Below are 17,619 nucleotides of genomic sequence, written 5' to 3' on the forward strand. Positions count from 1 at the left end.
TCTTAGCTGTGAATGTAACATAAGGGGACGCCTGCCTGAGCCCGTGTGTGTGTGTGTGTGTGTGTGTGTGTGTGTGTGTGTGTGTGTTTGTGTGCGCACGCAAGTTCCTCAGGTTTGTCAGAACTGCGTGTAGGCATTGGTAGGATTTTTATATATGTGTGAGGTCTGCCTGTATGTATGTGTGCGGGCGCGTTCTTTGCATGCCCGTGCGTAAAAGCGTCCATCTACCAGCGTACGTACGCGTGTGTGCGCGCTACTGGTCGAGAAACAGACTGAGTGAGTGAGAGAGACAGAGAGAGAGAGAGAGAGAGAGAGAGGTGGTTGTGAGAAAGCCCGGATCGCTGTGTAAGCGGATCCCTTTGTGTTGATTTAGGAAGACGTTTGCTGTATATAACGTTCAAGGCTGATAATATCATTGCCTGGCCAGATAAATAAAGCATTGGCCAAAACCATCGGGTCAGCTATCGATCCGCTTTTTCTCCCCGAGAGAGAGAGAGGTAGAGAGGGAGGGAGGGAGGGAGGGAGAAGGGTGGACAGGAGGAAGGGGGGGATTGAGAAAAGCGAGGGAGAGAAAGGGAGAGAGACCTCACTCATTAGCATTCCACAGCCATGGACTAAACGCTGACAACTAACAGAGATATCCAGCTCTACACCCCTGCATGCATTTTCCCCCCTTTGTCTTCTTCCCCTGGCCCTTCATTTCCAGCGGACAGATCTCTCATCACAGCCAACACATTCTTATTAATGCCTTCTCCACTCTTTTTTTTTTGTTGTTGTTGCACGAATGGACCCCGTGCACAAGAGCGAAAACCTCCCAGTAAAGGAGAGAAAAAAGGGGGAGTGATGTTGTAAAAGCTGTGCAGAAGTGACAGCGCTAAGCACACCGGCTTTACTTTGGGAGAGATACAACTGTGTGTGACTTGACAAAATAGAAGTGGGAGAGGTTTTTTTTTAAAAATTGTAACCTTACCTGCCATTATTTAGATGTTTGAGGGAAGAGAAAAAAATCTACAGCCTGTATGATTCATTATCAGAAGGTAAAGGATAAACGTTTTATTTCCAGTTCAGCTTAGGTGGATATTTTCACCTAATTTTAGACGTTTGGCTCTATTTAATATCACAATTGCAAAAAAAAAAAAATGTTTAATCTAGGAAGCGTTTATCCATCAGCTCTGACAACCTGTAGAATAAAATAAGCATAGACCTAATAATGCTGACGGAGCAGAATTATAATTTAAAAATCCATAAAATGTTAAAATGTTAAATTTAAGCTTTTTTACGTACTTTTTTAACGTACTAAATATATATATACACACACACACAGTTTACATATTTAAATAATTTAGAAAGTAATATATGTGTTAGAATGAATAAATTAAAAGTTGATATAATTGAATGAGTGATATAGGCACTACCACTGACATTATTTGGACAAGCAGCCTTTTTCAGATGACTATATCTTAATATGCGTTCAAGTCTTGCCCAACAATGACAGCTGTTCATCTGATAGTAACTTCTTTCCAAGTTTTCTCCCCTCCCACCCCGGGGCCCCCGGTCTCTGTCTTGCTTTGTTGTTTTAAAATATGCATGTCTCTCCGGAATGCCAGTCACGGGTCCAAACTTTGTGTGTCCCAACCTCCCACATGATGAAATGATCCTTTTAAAGCGGGCTCAATATGTCTCAATCTGCACTCCTCTTCTCTCTCTAAAGCTTCTGGGTACGGGACACAGCCCAGAAATATATTAATTAAAGCGCACTACAGACTTTTTTAGCAGTGGGAAAGAAGTGGTCGGATCAAGTCAAGCTCTGTCAACGACGGATGGATGAAGATTCACGGCAGGAAAAGGGGAAAAAAGTAAGGCTCATTTTGACGCTGTCTCTCTCCCTCTGTCTCTTTCTCCTCCTCTGTCTCTCCCTCTCTCTCTTATGTGTGTGTGTGTGTGTGTGTGTGTGTGTGTGTGTGTGCGTGTGCGCGTGTCTGTGTGTGTGCGTGTGTGTGTGTGTTCCTTTTGCACAGTGTTCTTGTGTGTTCCTTGGACTGAAACGGATAAAGCCAGGGGGAGTGAGTGAGTGTGAGAGAGAGAGAGAGCGAGAGAGAGAGAGAGAGGGAGAGAGAGAGGGGGAGAGAGAGAAGTGTGAGAGAAAGGGGGGGGGGGGGTGTATATGTAAAAACTGAAAGAGGATGTACGTGTATATGTTCAAGTGTGTGTGTGTGCGTGTGTTCTTGTCATCACCTAGAAATTAATCAGCACGTGACATTAAACTCTAAACTGCAAGTTTTCTCACTATGTGACTCATGAATGTATGCACATACAGTTTGTGTGAACTGAGGTGCTCACAGGCGCGCGCACACACACACACACACATATAAATGCTGTGTGGGATAAATCGCACTACCTAAAAGAGACCCGGATGGTCGAAAAGGAAACGCTTGGTTTTAAAAGGGGAACGCGTGAATCGGCTTGTAGCTTAAGAGGAACTCCAAATTCCCTCTGTCAAGTTTTAGGGGATGTGTGTGTGTGTGTGTGTGTGTGTGTGTGTGTGTGTGTGTGTGTGTGTGTGTGTGTGTGTGTGTGGTTTTTCAGCGGGATGCCATGGTAAAACACAGCAGCGACTTAATCATAACTATAATACATCTAATAATGAGCTGTTATGGTACATTTAAGGGAAAGTTGCAGTTGAAGCCAGTTAACCTGTTGCTTTTTTGCTCCAAATCTAACAGCAATCTCAATACTGTGATAACATCCCATGAGTCCTGCAGCATTTTATCCCATAATAATCCACCCCTCAAAATATGTAAACACACCAACACTGGGAATCATTGGAGGATCTGCACAAACAAATTGAATTTAATTATTGTGTTCATTTATTAAATTAAAATACGTTTTAATAGACATCCCAACAGTCTGATTATGTCAACATATGGGAGGCCATGCAGTGAGGCCTGGGCTTACATACCTGATAACGCCTGGGCTTTTCAGCAATATTTACGGCTTCTCTTTCTAATACACTCCAGATGGTGTGTGACTGTGCCACCGCAGTCAGCGAGCCCCTCAGTTTTTACTTAGCAGCATTTTGTTACAATTACATCAATGCTGAGACAGAATTTATTGGTGACCCATTTTTGCTGCATTATATGTAAAAGAAAAAAATAATGATAATAATAACAATAAAAAAGTAAGGAAAAAAGGGTGAAAAAAAAGTTTTGGCTTCTGCTTTATTTGCATGTGAAGAATTTTTTTTTTATTGCTCTGAAGTTTACTTTTCAGCACAAAAAAAAATCTTTAAAAAAATCTCATTAAAGTATTGGGCTCAACTAGTTCCCACTTCATGGTTTGATGGATTAATATGTTATGAAGACAAAACACACAGGCCGCATTCATGCTTGACCAATCTTTGTTGTAGCCTGTGCGTTTTTTTTCAGCCAGTCACTCAAGCAGAATAATGCTTGTGAAGATATAATCTACTGAGCCTATACCCTCTCTGCTCCTTTGCTATATTATCCACTGACAATAAATTGGCGAACTTTTTTTTTTTTTTTTTTTTTAGCAGGTATCCAACATCTTCACTAAACACATGGGAATTCCATTTGGTTAATAGACTAATTCCGTTTATATTTTATTACTATTAGCTTTACAATGACATGAAAAAATATGATTGTGTGTGTCTGCTGTAGTATAATTCTGTTTTTTTCCACCCACAAGTGCAGATACTCTTAAAATTATTATCTTGTAAAACAAAATAGTAATAGAAATAATTTATCTACCATGTCAGTATTATTTTGTAGGATGTTTCACTAGTCAAAGTTGCAACTCATATTATTTCTATCTGTGTTTACCTGGATTGTTCAGAGAGGTTGTTGAAGGTCTATTATGTTTGACTGAAACGATACATTGAAGGGTATTTTTCATCTATGCCACAGGGAACCTCTCCTGACAGTGGTAAGGTTTCCCATTGACTCTCTGTAGTCACCATGGTTTGTGATCTCTCTCTCTCTCTCTCTCTCTCTCTCTCTCTCTCTCTCACTCTCTCCCTCTCTTCCTCTCTCTCTCCCTCTCCCTCTCTCTCCCTCTCAGCCACCTCAGAGGACATGCGGCATGTTGATAAATACATGTCTTTTTTCCATCTTACTCAGCACCATCCATCAAATTTGTATGTCCATGTTACACTGTTGTGCTTAGGGAGGCCGGTAGTAGTGCAGAAACACACTCCAAATCATCAACAGGGGATGTATTGCTCTCTACATACTAAATAATTACTTGATCATTCACACTGTGTTCTAGTCATATTGGTCACGTGGTGAATTGTCTTAAATCAGGCTATACCAGGGTTGTGCTGTTTGGAGATTTAGAAGTGGTCTTTTGCTGTTCTCTGTGGGTTAATAACCTCTTTACGCACTATAACCACTGTGTTTTGATCCCAGTAATACGTTGGATAGAGCATTTCTCTGGCTTGCCCACGGCTTGGACCACTCTACAGAAGACCAGTCGCCCTGTGGTTGCAAACTCTTTGTGGCCCCACATACCGCCGCTGTGATTATAGAAGTGCCTCCTCTCCCTTGTTAAAGGAGCAAAGCTCTAATCTATCCTCTGTGTCGCCCCCAAAGCCAGCGTGCTATAGTGAAAATGTGCGTGCGTGTGAAAGTGCGCGCGTGGAGAAGAGTGAGTGGGGGTCGGTCGGAGCGAGAGAAGAGGGGACGGGAAGGGTGGGAGAGAGGGAGAGCAAAAAGGAGGGGGGTTATAACGGAGTGGCCCTTTCCTTCTTTTGAGTGACACGACCCCTCTCTTCTCTTCAAAGGCCATGCAGAAATAAACGCATCTCATTTGAATGGCGATTTTTCTTGGTGGTATTTCGCAGCCAAGATTTCTGGAATAGGAATGTGTATTTTTTTCTTTCTGCAATATTGAATTCGGGGATGGTTCTGGTGGCGGGGTATTCAATATTCCCATCTCTCCACATGCAACATTCTGCAGCCAGTGTGGTATTTTGTCCATGACTACACCACCAATACCACCCCCTCCACTCCTGCACCCCCCACCCCGTCCAAATTCATTTGCATCCGCTGATGATATCAGTAAAGAATTACTGGCCCCGTATGAGGCAGGGTGGGGGAAGAAGGCTTATTTGGATAAAACTGGACTGCAGAGTGGACACGGCCCTAAAGGTCAGTCGCCCATTCATGTCAAGGTGGCAGGGGGTGTGTGTGTTGGGGGGGTCGGCATGGGATTGCCAAAGAGGCTTATTTGAAAGCGGGCGTATATTTGAGGCAAGGGAATGAAAAGGAGTGGACCACAAAGCTCGTCATACTTCAAATAAGCCCCGTCACATCTTCACTCTCTCCATTCCACGCACGCAGCGGGTATATAAGGAAGGTAGGGTGTCAGTACTATGGCATGGCCTGCAGAACGAGGAGCAGAAAATACAGTATGTGGACCAGAAAGTGGATCATAGAGGTTTCGCTTCACTAAAGACGGGGTTTCTAAGGTTCTCCTTTAGTGGGTTCCCTCTGATACATGCAAATAAAATAGTGCAAATAATAGAGCCAGAAAGTTCCTTTAAATGCAGCTGATGTGGAGCATTTCATGTAATCTGGTGGGGTTGTTTACAGCACCATAATGCTGAAGAGATAGAAAACCTTTCTGAGAGGATTCTTTACAGCACCAGGGCTTTGCTGTGGAGCAACCCTGTAATTTTCTGATTACTAGCCTATATGCTACAATTTGGTAATAGTGTAGAATGTCAAGGATTTACTTCTAAGGGAAAAAAAAGATATATATAAAAAGAAAAAAACAGAAACAAGTATCAATATAATGGTATGTAGCTGTATATTTCAACTGAAGGATGCACTGAACGCATGTAATGTTCTCAGAAAAGTGAAATATGCAAGCAGTGTCTCACACACAGACTTCACATTTTAAAATATATTTTATTAGGATTATTTTATTTATTTTTTCATATCGTTTTTGTAATGTAATAAATAACTAGTGATCAGATTACATTCAGCACAGTCTCCTCACCACAGAATAGTAGATCATGTAAACAGTATCACATAATGGGAGAACACATAAGAAAACTGCAAATGTATTTTCCATTAATTAATTAATCAATTAACGCACTCTCCTGCCGTGCTTATACCCCAATTTAGTTCGAGGGCACAGTCACCAGCCATCGTGCGCGTTCACATGCACGAACGCGCACGCGCGCACACACACACACACACACACACACACACACACACACACACACACACACACACACACACTTTATCACTTCATCATTGTGTATATATAAAAAATTAGGTGAGGTACACTGCAGTGGAAGCAGTCACAATTTCATTATGATTATTTCTAAAACTATATTAGTGCCCTAGTTACAAGTGTGCACGTGCAGTCTAAACTTTATATGCAGTGTGGAGGCTGGAAAGGGATTATTGGACGCCTTAACCGAGTGAAAATTGTCACAAATTGCTGGTTGTCGAGGGGAGAATGACAAGATAACGAATATGAAAAATGTTGCCCCTGACACCTCGGTTCATATATCATTGCAAAAGCCGACTAATCAGTCACACATTGTCTTTAGTATTATTACACTTCAATATAATGTCTAATTGACACGTCAAAATTGTATATGTAGGTTTATTACACTTCCTAAACCTAAAAACTGCAATGTATTTGATGTATTTGCTAATTCGGATTACATAGGTGTACTAATTTGATTATCTACAGCTATAAAGATTTTCATTTCACAGCACCTTTTGTGAGATTAATATACTCTTAAGTTTTGGGTTAACTAACCTGTTCGGATATAATGTGGACTAAATTGAATAACAACCAGAATGTGCCCCTTTACATTCTCGCGATCAGGCTTTTATACCACTGCTATCGTTATTACTCGAACACTGCTTATAGCCTACTGTGCGTGGCTGTAACCGCTTCTACTGTTACTGCACCATCATTATCAGTAATTATACTATAGAGAAGACGACTTACTTCAGTCTTTGTATATGAAATAATGATTGCGATAAGGATGAGTAGGGAAGATTACTGCAAGTGAGGATGGAAGTGTTAGAGGCATATTACTCACCACTTTACACACGATTCCACTTCTTTTTTTTTTTTTTTTTGTCAAAACCCACCTCTTAACACCTCTTAGCAGCAGCAGCAGAGCATCAGACACATACAGTATAATATATAATTGATTCGCAACTATGAGCTCCAAGATGTATTGTATTGTTGCTTCTGTTTCACATACACACCCACAATAAAACGCAGTGATACAGTTTATATTTTGTCAGGTGAGGGAATCACCAGTCGACTGGAGGGGACTCCTTCACCCACTGTGACATTAAAAGTTGTCCCATTTTCAGCTTGACCACTGCTCACTTGCTCTGACCATCTTGACCCCCTTGGATGCTCATTACAGTTTGATCCGATGGAAAAGTGAAACGCAGCAGACGTTGCACTAAGACTAATTGATTGATTTGAGCTGGATCATGTATAAATCTTACATAGTAGACAGTGCAGGGCTGGGATCGCGCCATGGCATGCATGATACACCAAGTTTTGGTGTTTGAGAGCACTAAACCGCTGCGCTTTGTTGTGGTGTCCCTCTGCGCCCCTGTGTGCTGTGTGCGTAAAGGCAGCCACTCTCTCTCTCTCTCTCTCTCAGACCCTCCATGCCTGTTATTGTTTCTACCTTTGTTTGCTAGATGGCGCTCTGCGTTATGGGACCCTCTGACAGAAGAACCGCCTCATACCCTCTCTCTCCTCAGCTGCGCTCTCAGCCCATAGTCCACCGCACAGCACAGCGCTTCCAGTGCCATTTTTAACCAGGAATTACAGCAGCTGCAAGAGGCTCTAATGTAGTCCCACCGCTGTGAATAGTGGGGGAGTTTTATAATTGCATTATCCTATGTCGACTGACATTTTTGTTTGTTTTGTTAAGCTGTGGAATCACATCGATTAAAACCAGCGATCAGTAATGCATTTAATTTTAATGTAAACTGATATTAACACACACCATCACACAATATTTGAGCTTTAGATAATTAATAGTTTGTTTTTGCAATGTAACGTTGCAGAACATATACACTAATTCGAATATCAATTATGAGCAAAGGAATAAACGGTTTTAATAATCCATGTCAAATACAAGATGTCATATTAATTTAAGTAAAGAGAAGATAAAGAATAAAGACTACAAAATCTTTGGAGCACAATTTATAGCTTAGCAGAAAACAGATCATAATGTCTTTTAAATAAAGAGTCAACTATAGCACAGATATGTCACAGGGAAGACTTCTTTATATTTAGTAAGGCAAAACAAAACGTGATATTGGCGTGTGGAATTATACAATTAACGAAAATTCATATAATGGTGCAATTTTTCTGATTATTTTTAGATATCCAACGATCATTTGACCGACCTTATAATCTGTTTTAGATTGGTTACAACTAAGAAAGAAAAAAAAGTCTATTGTATTGTTTGCTGAGTGGTCCACTCTGCTCTAAGATATACTGCTGCAGTTACACTTTCACTAAATAGCGGCTTGTCGGTGTGTGACGTTGATGAATGTGTTGGAGACTTGGAGAGCCTTTTACAGCTGTCTTAAAAACGCGCCGTGGCCCCAAACCAGCCACAAACAGATCAGGTGCAGGGGCTTTAATACGGCAGTCAGTGACAAAGAAGCATGCACTTAACACACATTTGGAGAAACAGCCTCCGAATCGAGGAAAAGTTAAATAAATAAATAAAAAATCGAGTCTATCCACCTTTTCGGTTGACTTGAATATATTTGTGTCGTAAATGGAAACACTATTATATCTGTTGATAGATGAGAGAAGAGACTAAAGTGCAGAGATGATTATTTTTTATGAAGATACAATTGATTGTAGTTTATATTTATGGTTTGGATGCTTAATAATGAAATGGAAATCCTGTATTTCAACCATTTTTTATTTCCCAATAAAACAGATCCAGAAAATACATTTCCTCTCATGTGGCTGAAGATGAACACAGTCCAGAACATAAAGTGGGTTGTTAATGGTGGTTTTTGGCTTTTTTCCCTTCCTCTGTGGCTTCATTTATTTCTCATATGAAGACATCTAAAATACAGACCTCCTGTATAGTCAGTTGAATTATTATATGGGAATTAAAGCTTGTTTATATTTCGAGTATGGTAGCTAATTTCTAGTAAATAGTCTACTGACAGCAGACCCTAACAATTACAAGAAAATTGTGCCTTTTATATTTAAGTGTGTGTGTGTGTGTGTGTGGGGGGGGGGGGCTCAATGTCGTGATAATAAGACAGACACACACACACACATACACGCACGCACGCACGCACACACACAAACACACACACACACACACACACACACACACACACACACACACACACACACACACACACAACCACACACACACACTTGGATCCTGGGTGGTGTGGCACAGCAGGTTCGCTTGTACTGTATACGGGGCCTCTCCACCTGCAGCCCCCCCAGAAGACACAAACCCAGTCAGGCTTCACCTCATTCCCTCCAAATCCACGTATTCTCCTTCTGCTATTTACATGAGTTGGCCTACACTTGGCTAACACATTATTAGCAAGCTAAGGAGGGGTGGTGGAGTGGGGGTGGTGGTGGGTGGGGGGGTGCAGCAGTTCAATTATTTTTTGAACAATGGGCATAGGCCCGTCACACATTTTGAGTGTTTGAGTAAGGCTCTCCTGGTATTTGTTTTCCTCGACTTAACAAGCCATCATCTCACACATGCATATAGAATTGAAATAGCTCAGAGATCCCGCAGGCAAAGGGCGGGTTGCGGGTTCAATTAAGGTGGAATAATGCATGGGGATAAAGCGTATGACCTCGATTGAAATTGATCAGAAAACGCATTCACCAAAAAAATACACAGTAGCCTCTTTGTTTTGACTTGATGTTGCCTCTTTGTATCCACACTGAGGCCTATGGCTGCTTCTCAAACTGCAGGCTACTTTGATTTTGGCAATAATTCCATTGCCTGAATATAAAGCTAAGAATTTAATACCACCCAACCTATGTCTAGACTGATTCACTCCTTTTTTGACACTCCTTTCTTTCCCTCCTTAATCGAATTTGCCACATTTAAGCTGCTGTGTGGATTTTGAAGCATAAGCAGCCATTTGGGCTATATCCCAGACAGAGAATACGAAGGTTTGTCATATTTTCTTAAGTAGAAAACAAGATATTTCACCGCCACAGTGGGATTTTAACGAATTAAAATATCTCACTGCTCGCCTGTGATAAAAAGGTATGGGATTGAGGCGCTCGCTTGTTAAGTAACTTGCTGTCAGTATAGTTAGCAGTGCTCTGATATGGACGGTGGCTGCAGAGCCTCATATCTTGGGGTTTTAATTAACAAGCTGTCTCAAAGCTGTAGAGCTCCATCAAACAGCCCCCCTCCCCTCTCTCTCTCTCTCTCTCTCTTTCTCCACCAGTAAATCCTCCTCTCGTCAGTGCCTTGGGCTCTCTCTCAAACTTTAGACATTCTGGTTCCCAAATCAACTTGTTACCACAGTATGTGAACCAGCTGATGCGGTGCAGCTACTATGAGAACATTTGCAAAATATAAATGGCTTGTGTTCCTCTTTTTTGCTTAGCATTTATCACGCGCACGTTTAAACAGCAGACCTCCGCGTAAAGTAAAGTCTGAATAGTGTAAGACGCACTGTTGCTTTCACTGTGCAGCTCATGTGATGGAGAGATGACTTGTACAGTGTGCAAAAGTTTGTTTCACCAATGTAAGATTATGCACCTCTAACCTGTTAACTCTGAATAATCTGTAAACATACTTTATAAACTCTTATTCCATATATAAAAAAAGTTCATTTTTGGGATAGATTACCCTCATTTTTATACCACTGTCCAAATTAGCCATCTGATTGAATTAACATCTTAGATATGATTAAACTGAGGGAGTCATATGAGGACGGATGGGTCCTTTAAGGATAAAAACATAAAATAAACTGTGTAAGTGTAACTGAGTATTGTTTACATAGACGGTTAGCGCAACAGCCAGTGTAAACCGCCAATCTCCTCACGATTCACCACAGCATTACAGCTGAGTGTAAGCACTGGCTTCACACAAGATTTGTCTTCGGTTAAAGCAGCAAATCTCTCTCTCTCTCTCTCTCTCTCTCTCTCTCTCTCTCTCTCTCTCTCTCTCTCTCTCTCTCTCTCTGTGTGTGTGTGTGTGAGTGTCTCTCTCAGACTATAGTAAACTTGGTGCCGGGCTCCCACCGTGGCCCAGACAGGGGTAATTTGATAGCAAGGCAAGGTCAAGACAGTGCGCTGTCCATGGTGCTGCGACGGGCAGGCTGGATGTTATCATCAAATTAGACAGGACAAGTTTCAAATCGATGCCACCCCGGATGTCTGGAGACCGCAAGCAGTCGGAGTTAAAGTCCTAACAAGTCCCCCCTGACAGGTCAACACCTCAACACAAACACACACCTCTGATGCAGCAGCCTACAGGTCAGCAGCGCTGTGCTGGCGAGATAAGCATCAATCGGCTCTAAGTGAAATGTATCTTTAAGTCCACTGTTATTGTGCGGGCCCTGCATGACTCTCTCTCTCAGCTGAGGTTGGATGTCCTGCTTTTATAAAGTTGTTTTTTTCTCCTCTACTTGAAGTCCTCGTGCTTGCCGATTTATTTTACAGGCTTCATTTATCTGTGTGTGAGGAATATCACAGGGGCATAGATATCTTGGTTTATAATAAAAATCACTACTACTCAGTTATAAGAAGGTCGAAAGTTTAGTTAAAAGCATAACTTTTGGGATAATTTATCGAACTGTTATTATAATGCTATAAATATTTATATGAAATATAGTTGTGAAGTGAAAGGTTGCTCGGTCAGAAGCTGAGATTTAAACAATACGCTTTTCATCTCTACAAGATCAAAGAATATAATGTTTTATGCATCTTCTGAATCATAAAATGCAAAAGATGCTTTTTTTATTTGTCGTTTTCAAATTAAACACGATAATATTTTCAAATGATTTGCTTTTGCTGCTGCTGCTGCTTGACCTGAGTTGCATTTAATTTGTGACCGATTCTGCAGAATATAGAAATATATATTTAGTTTGAATTGAATACGTTTGTTTCTCAATTAGACTGAAACAACACCTTCTAAAGAAAATACATCCCCGCTGCAGTCTTTACAGTTTGCTGTGAGTCTGGCACATTCAGATATTTAAAAAAAAAAAAAAAAAAGATTAAATATAATCTAACTCCATTCCTTGTTTATTTCTAATAAAAAATATCCAGAGTTCGACACATAAAAAATCATTTTAAAATGACTAGATGGTCCGTGCAGATAATTTACAATCGATATAATGAGTTTTCACATTAGTGGAACTGAAAAGTTGAGCTTTATCTACTTACACGTATGCACTATATGTATTATCCACAGAGTGAATGTCATTAGTTACAACCAATTTGTGAAAGATCAGGAGTGAATGAGTTGAGAGGGGATCTCAGAGAGAAGTGAAGAGGGCAGTGATTAGAGATGCTGCCAATCTGTCACCGCCTGACAGCTTTTGCTGCAGGGATAAACAGCAATAATGTTGAGTTGGCCGCTGTGTTGTTAACTTCAGACGCACAGCTCGCCACCGGAGGAGCAGGTAAATTCACTCAGCTCCTCACAGGGCCCCCCTCGCCTATCATCGCCTCTGTCTCCCTCCCTGCATGTCAAACTACCCCTTCCTCCCGTCCTTCCTCCGTCAAACTCCCTTTTCATCCTCCCTGCTGACTCAGGTAGCAAACACAATGAGGACCTTAGCGACAAGAAAGAAAGCCATTCAACCGGATGGAGAGATTGCAGACCAGAGAGAGAGAGAGAGAGAGAGAGAGAGAGAGAGAGAGAGAGAGAGAGAGAGAGAGAGAGAGAGAGAGAGAAACAGAAACGTTATATTTGAATGGCTGATAAAGAAATGAAATAGATGGGAACAAAGTCTAAGCCGTCGGGATGGGAAGGAGGGGTTAGGCATCATAGAGCAGGCTGCAAGGTGACTGCAGGCCCTTTAATAACACAAGTATATTAACTGGCTTAACCACGGAGATTCAAAATGAACTCAACTTCACTTAAGGGGCCTTGCAAACCATGAAATGCACATCAAAACACACACCTGCCAATCCCACCACCTAGTCTATATTCCTCCAGCAGCAGCACCCCCACCCCTTCCCCCTCCCTCTCTCCAACCCGAGCTGTCTGTCATGGTGTGGCCCGGCTAATTTGAGTTCATTGGATGGCAATAACTTCATTTAGAACTTCATCTCTTTTTGGGGTGGATGTAATGAGGATACAGGGTGCTGCCAGTGAAAGGCCGTTCCCTCAGTAATAATAACTTGGATCTTATTCTTACCCCACGCACTGCCGTGTTTATCCTCGGAGGGCTGCGTCCACATGATGAAACTCATCTATAATGTGTGATTTAATATCGCGGTGCAATGGTTTTTTTTTCTTTTTTTTTTTTCTTTGACATTTTAAACCCAAAAGTGTGAAGACGCAGGGCTGTAGTGTGGGCTTAGTGCAGGATTTACACACCAACATGGTTGTTTTAACATAGATTTGAGTCTGTATTCAACTTTTTGTTCATGTTAAAAAACTGAAGCTGAAGTTTTAGATCATTTCACTTTCAATGCAAAACTTCCTAGACGCATTTAAATCAGCTGCACATGTCTTGTTATTGAAGTAGATATCTGCTTTATGTTAGAAAAATATTGCAATACACAATATTTACTTATGTGAAAATTAAACTTTGGATATTGAATCATTTGACACTCAGATTTAAGATCTGTTGGCGTTTTTTGAGGAAGAAGAAGACATATTTAAAAAAAATATATCCCTGTTCACTTATTAAAAGCCTTTAAAAAATTATTTATTTATTTTTTGGGCTGTGTAATTCAAGGCCTTTTCTCCAACCCTTGAGTAATCGATATCTCACCAACTCCATTGCGATATTGATTTAAGGCGGATTTGGACTTCAAGGATTTCTTGAAATATCTTAATTATTTCGTTGCTTTAAGTGCGAGAAAATATTGTTTCATATACAGTCGACCTCCTCCCGATTCACAATGGTCGCTTAAAATAATCTGATTTTTTTTCTTATTGATGACAGCACATTTCTGGAGTTGTTGTAAGCACTAAAACAAAGAAATAACTGGACCATGAGCCTCATTCCGGTAAAAAAAACTCTCTTCTTTTTTTCCCTCACAAACTCTCAGTAAACTTACATATTATAAATAAAAATCATTAAATAATTCACTCGTTTTCTAAATTTTCGTTTAAGATTATTTTATGTATAGCTTTATCTGTAACAACTTCATTTTTCCGATTGATATTTATTATATAATTGTTAGTTTTAATTATGTCTTTTTAAATATAATAACACATGATCAATGAGCTTATTAAATCATTCATTATATATTTTTTACTTATAAATAGATTTTGTCTTTGAATTACATTTTAGTTGGTTACCTGTTAAGAGTTGGAAACACATCAGCCTAGTACATTAGTATTTTTTTAAATAATTTAGATTTTCTGGTGTAGATTTGATAATTTAATATAAATAATTATATTAAAGTGCAGTGTATTAAGACATGATGTATGTAAGTCGAAATATCAACTTTAGTATATTTTTAAAAACAGATATGTCCTGTGTATTGTTTTATTAACAACCAATCGATTGGTCCTCTGTTACAACTTTAACTACACCATTTATATTTATATCGATGAGAGGAAATAATAATAAAGTCTTGCAGTCAAGTGGTTGGAAAAGAATAAAATAATTATTAATCAATACAGATGAGTCAGATCTGGGAGTAATAAATGATAAATGAGCGCTTCTTTCACTTTTCTAACTGTGCGTGTTAAGAAGAAAAGAAGAAATAATGAAACACTGTAGCACACATCATACAATCAACCTAATTGTTTTGGAAGTTGAGTACACACACACACACACACACACACACACACACACACACACACACACACACACAGACAGACACACCGACACGTGCGTAATTAAAATTGGCATTTGTCAATATGATACTTGAAATTTGACAAATGACAGAGTGCTAAATAACGAACATTATAGGTCTTCAGATATCCAGTCGCATTTTACAGTCTGAGAAAGGCCCCGATCACAGGCCTACAGAGCCCCTTCATCTTGACTGCCATTCATCAAGACAAAATGACCAATTTTCCGCAGTAAGTCGTCGGTGGCCTGTTAAACTAGACCAATGAGCTGTGTTATACTTCCTTTCCGCCCTCCTTCATCACTGCTTGCCTAACATTGCTTCACTGAAATCATCAGAGAGTATAGCCCCAAATCTTAAAAGTCAGAGCTCATTCTTCAAATGTATTGCATTTCAGAGGGTGTTTTTTTTTTTTTTTTTTTTTTTTTACTGCAGGAGTCTTTAGGCCAGCAGAGTATCAGAGGAGGTGTAATTGAGGGGGCGGTGAGGGGATAGAGTAGCGGTCCGCCTGAAAGCTGCTATTAAAGCCAAATGGACTGAACACCGTAAAACGGCCCTGCCAACAGCTGTCCCACAATCGGAGTATTATATGCCAGGATCCTCAAGCACGCACCGCACACACATTAGGGCCACGCTGCTGATGTAGTGGCAACGTAGAAGTGTTAAACAGCAAAACCGACTAAAGAAAATACCAATGAGCAACCACGAGAATATTCCTGGTAATGTTCGTATTATATTTCTACAGGGACTTTAGCGTGGTGGTGTTTCTTAGTGATTTGGTCTCTTAAGGCATTTTTCACTTCTGTACAAGCGCTTCCTGTAATAACCCAGGGAATTGCAATTTTGCTGGGATAGCCGATTTCCTTCGCATATTTTCACACATTATGGTTATAATAGTTCTTTTTCATAGGAATTCTAAGACAGGTGAGAGCAAAGGCAAGAAGAATAGCGGGTCAGCATGTGTGCGTGCGTAAGTGCGTGCGTGCACGAGCAGGCGAAGCTCAGGAAAGCCTAATTAACCAAGTTTGGCACAAGTGACTTGCGGGGATTGCTTGCTTAAACACTTTTAAGATGTTTTTTTATACAGTTGTGCATAATATTAATATTTAAGATGTGCCATATCTTACCTGTTATATATCAAATGATGCAGAAATAGAAATTAAAGTATATCTGCATGTTGAATACATTCAAAAATATGGGGATCCCTATATTTCTCACTTTGGGGACCCCCACATGGTGCAACACCTGTGCCCACACATATATCATTCAGCAGCGCTTCACCTTCCTCGCCTTGTAAAATAAAGGCCAGTCACACTCCTTCCTAAATGTGATGTCTGTGGCCCCAAGTGTTGTCTCAGCCCGCGACTCCTTATTAGAATAGAGAAGGAGAGAGGCGATTGAAGAGGAGTTGTTTCCACTGGATTAAATGGTTTCTCTGCAAGTCAATGAATATGTAATGACGTCTAACGAAACCGGTCAGTGAGTTGTGCTCTGGTATACAGGCCCTATATTAAAGACCTCTTCTGCTTAAGGAAAAACACAGTATAGAGAATGGGAGAGAGGGACAGAATAGGGGAAGGGAAGAAGGGATACAAATCTTGAATGCACCTCCAAGCTTAAGCCAGACATTCTCCCCCCAGTCAATAGATGAAAAAGTATTTGCTAACGTATTGAGTGTGTGTGTGAGAGAGAGTGAGAGTGAGTGAGAGACAGAGGGGGAGAGAGAGAGAGAGAGAGAGAGAGAGAGAGAGAGAGAGAGAGAGAGAGAGAGAGAGAGAGAGAGAGAGAGAGAGAGAGAGAGAGAGAGAGAGAGAGAGAGAGAGAGAGAGAGTTGGTGGTGGTGGTGGTGGTGGTGGCTATATCTTTTTGAGGCAAGGGTGTTGGGTTGAATTTACATTTTTTAAACTACTATGGAAATATTGTTTCTGATAAGCAGTCATGCCAATAAAGTAATTGAATTGAATTGATGAAGAGGGAGCGAGAGAGAGAGAGAGAGAGAGAGAGAGAAAGACAGTTCCTCTACCATGATTGTTGAAGATATTTTTCTTTTAGTATACCCGATAAAACATTGATTGTTGCAGTTAGTTGACCCGTAAAATTTGGGGGTTAGTTTTCTCTTCTGAGCTGAGCATATAATTATGCAAATAGTGATCTGACAGTGATCCGCTGGAGGAGTGCTGAAGGAGAGAGAGAGAGAGAGAGAGAGAGAGAGAGAGAGAGAGAGAGAGAGAGAGAGAGAGAGAGAGAGAGAGAGAGAGAGAGAGAGAGAGAGAGAGCGTGTGTGTCTCGGAGGGTGGGGTTGGAGGGGGTGGGCTGTCAGAGGGGTGACATTCCAACTTTGCCTAATGCCTGGTTCCTTTTGGAAAGAGTTCATCTTTTGCAGGGATGGCGTGCATATCAGAGTGGGCCAGAGCAACCAAGCGTAACAGCCCTTAAAGTAAAAATTGAAATATCAGGCTGTGGCAGCACAGGGGTTCCCCAACTTTTTCATGTCAAGGACCCCACCCAACCCGGCCAGCCCTCTCAAAATCTGACATTACAGAAGGGACCCCCCATTTGGCAGGTTTTCATCCTAAAGCTCCAGCTGTTGTTATTTTG

This window comes from Scomber japonicus, chromosome 9, assembly GCF_027409825.1.
Source record: "Scomber japonicus isolate fScoJap1 chromosome 9, fScoJap1.pri, whole genome shotgun sequence".
NCBI classification, from domain to species: Eukaryota; Metazoa; Chordata; class Actinopteri; order Scombriformes; family Scombridae; genus Scomber; species Scomber japonicus.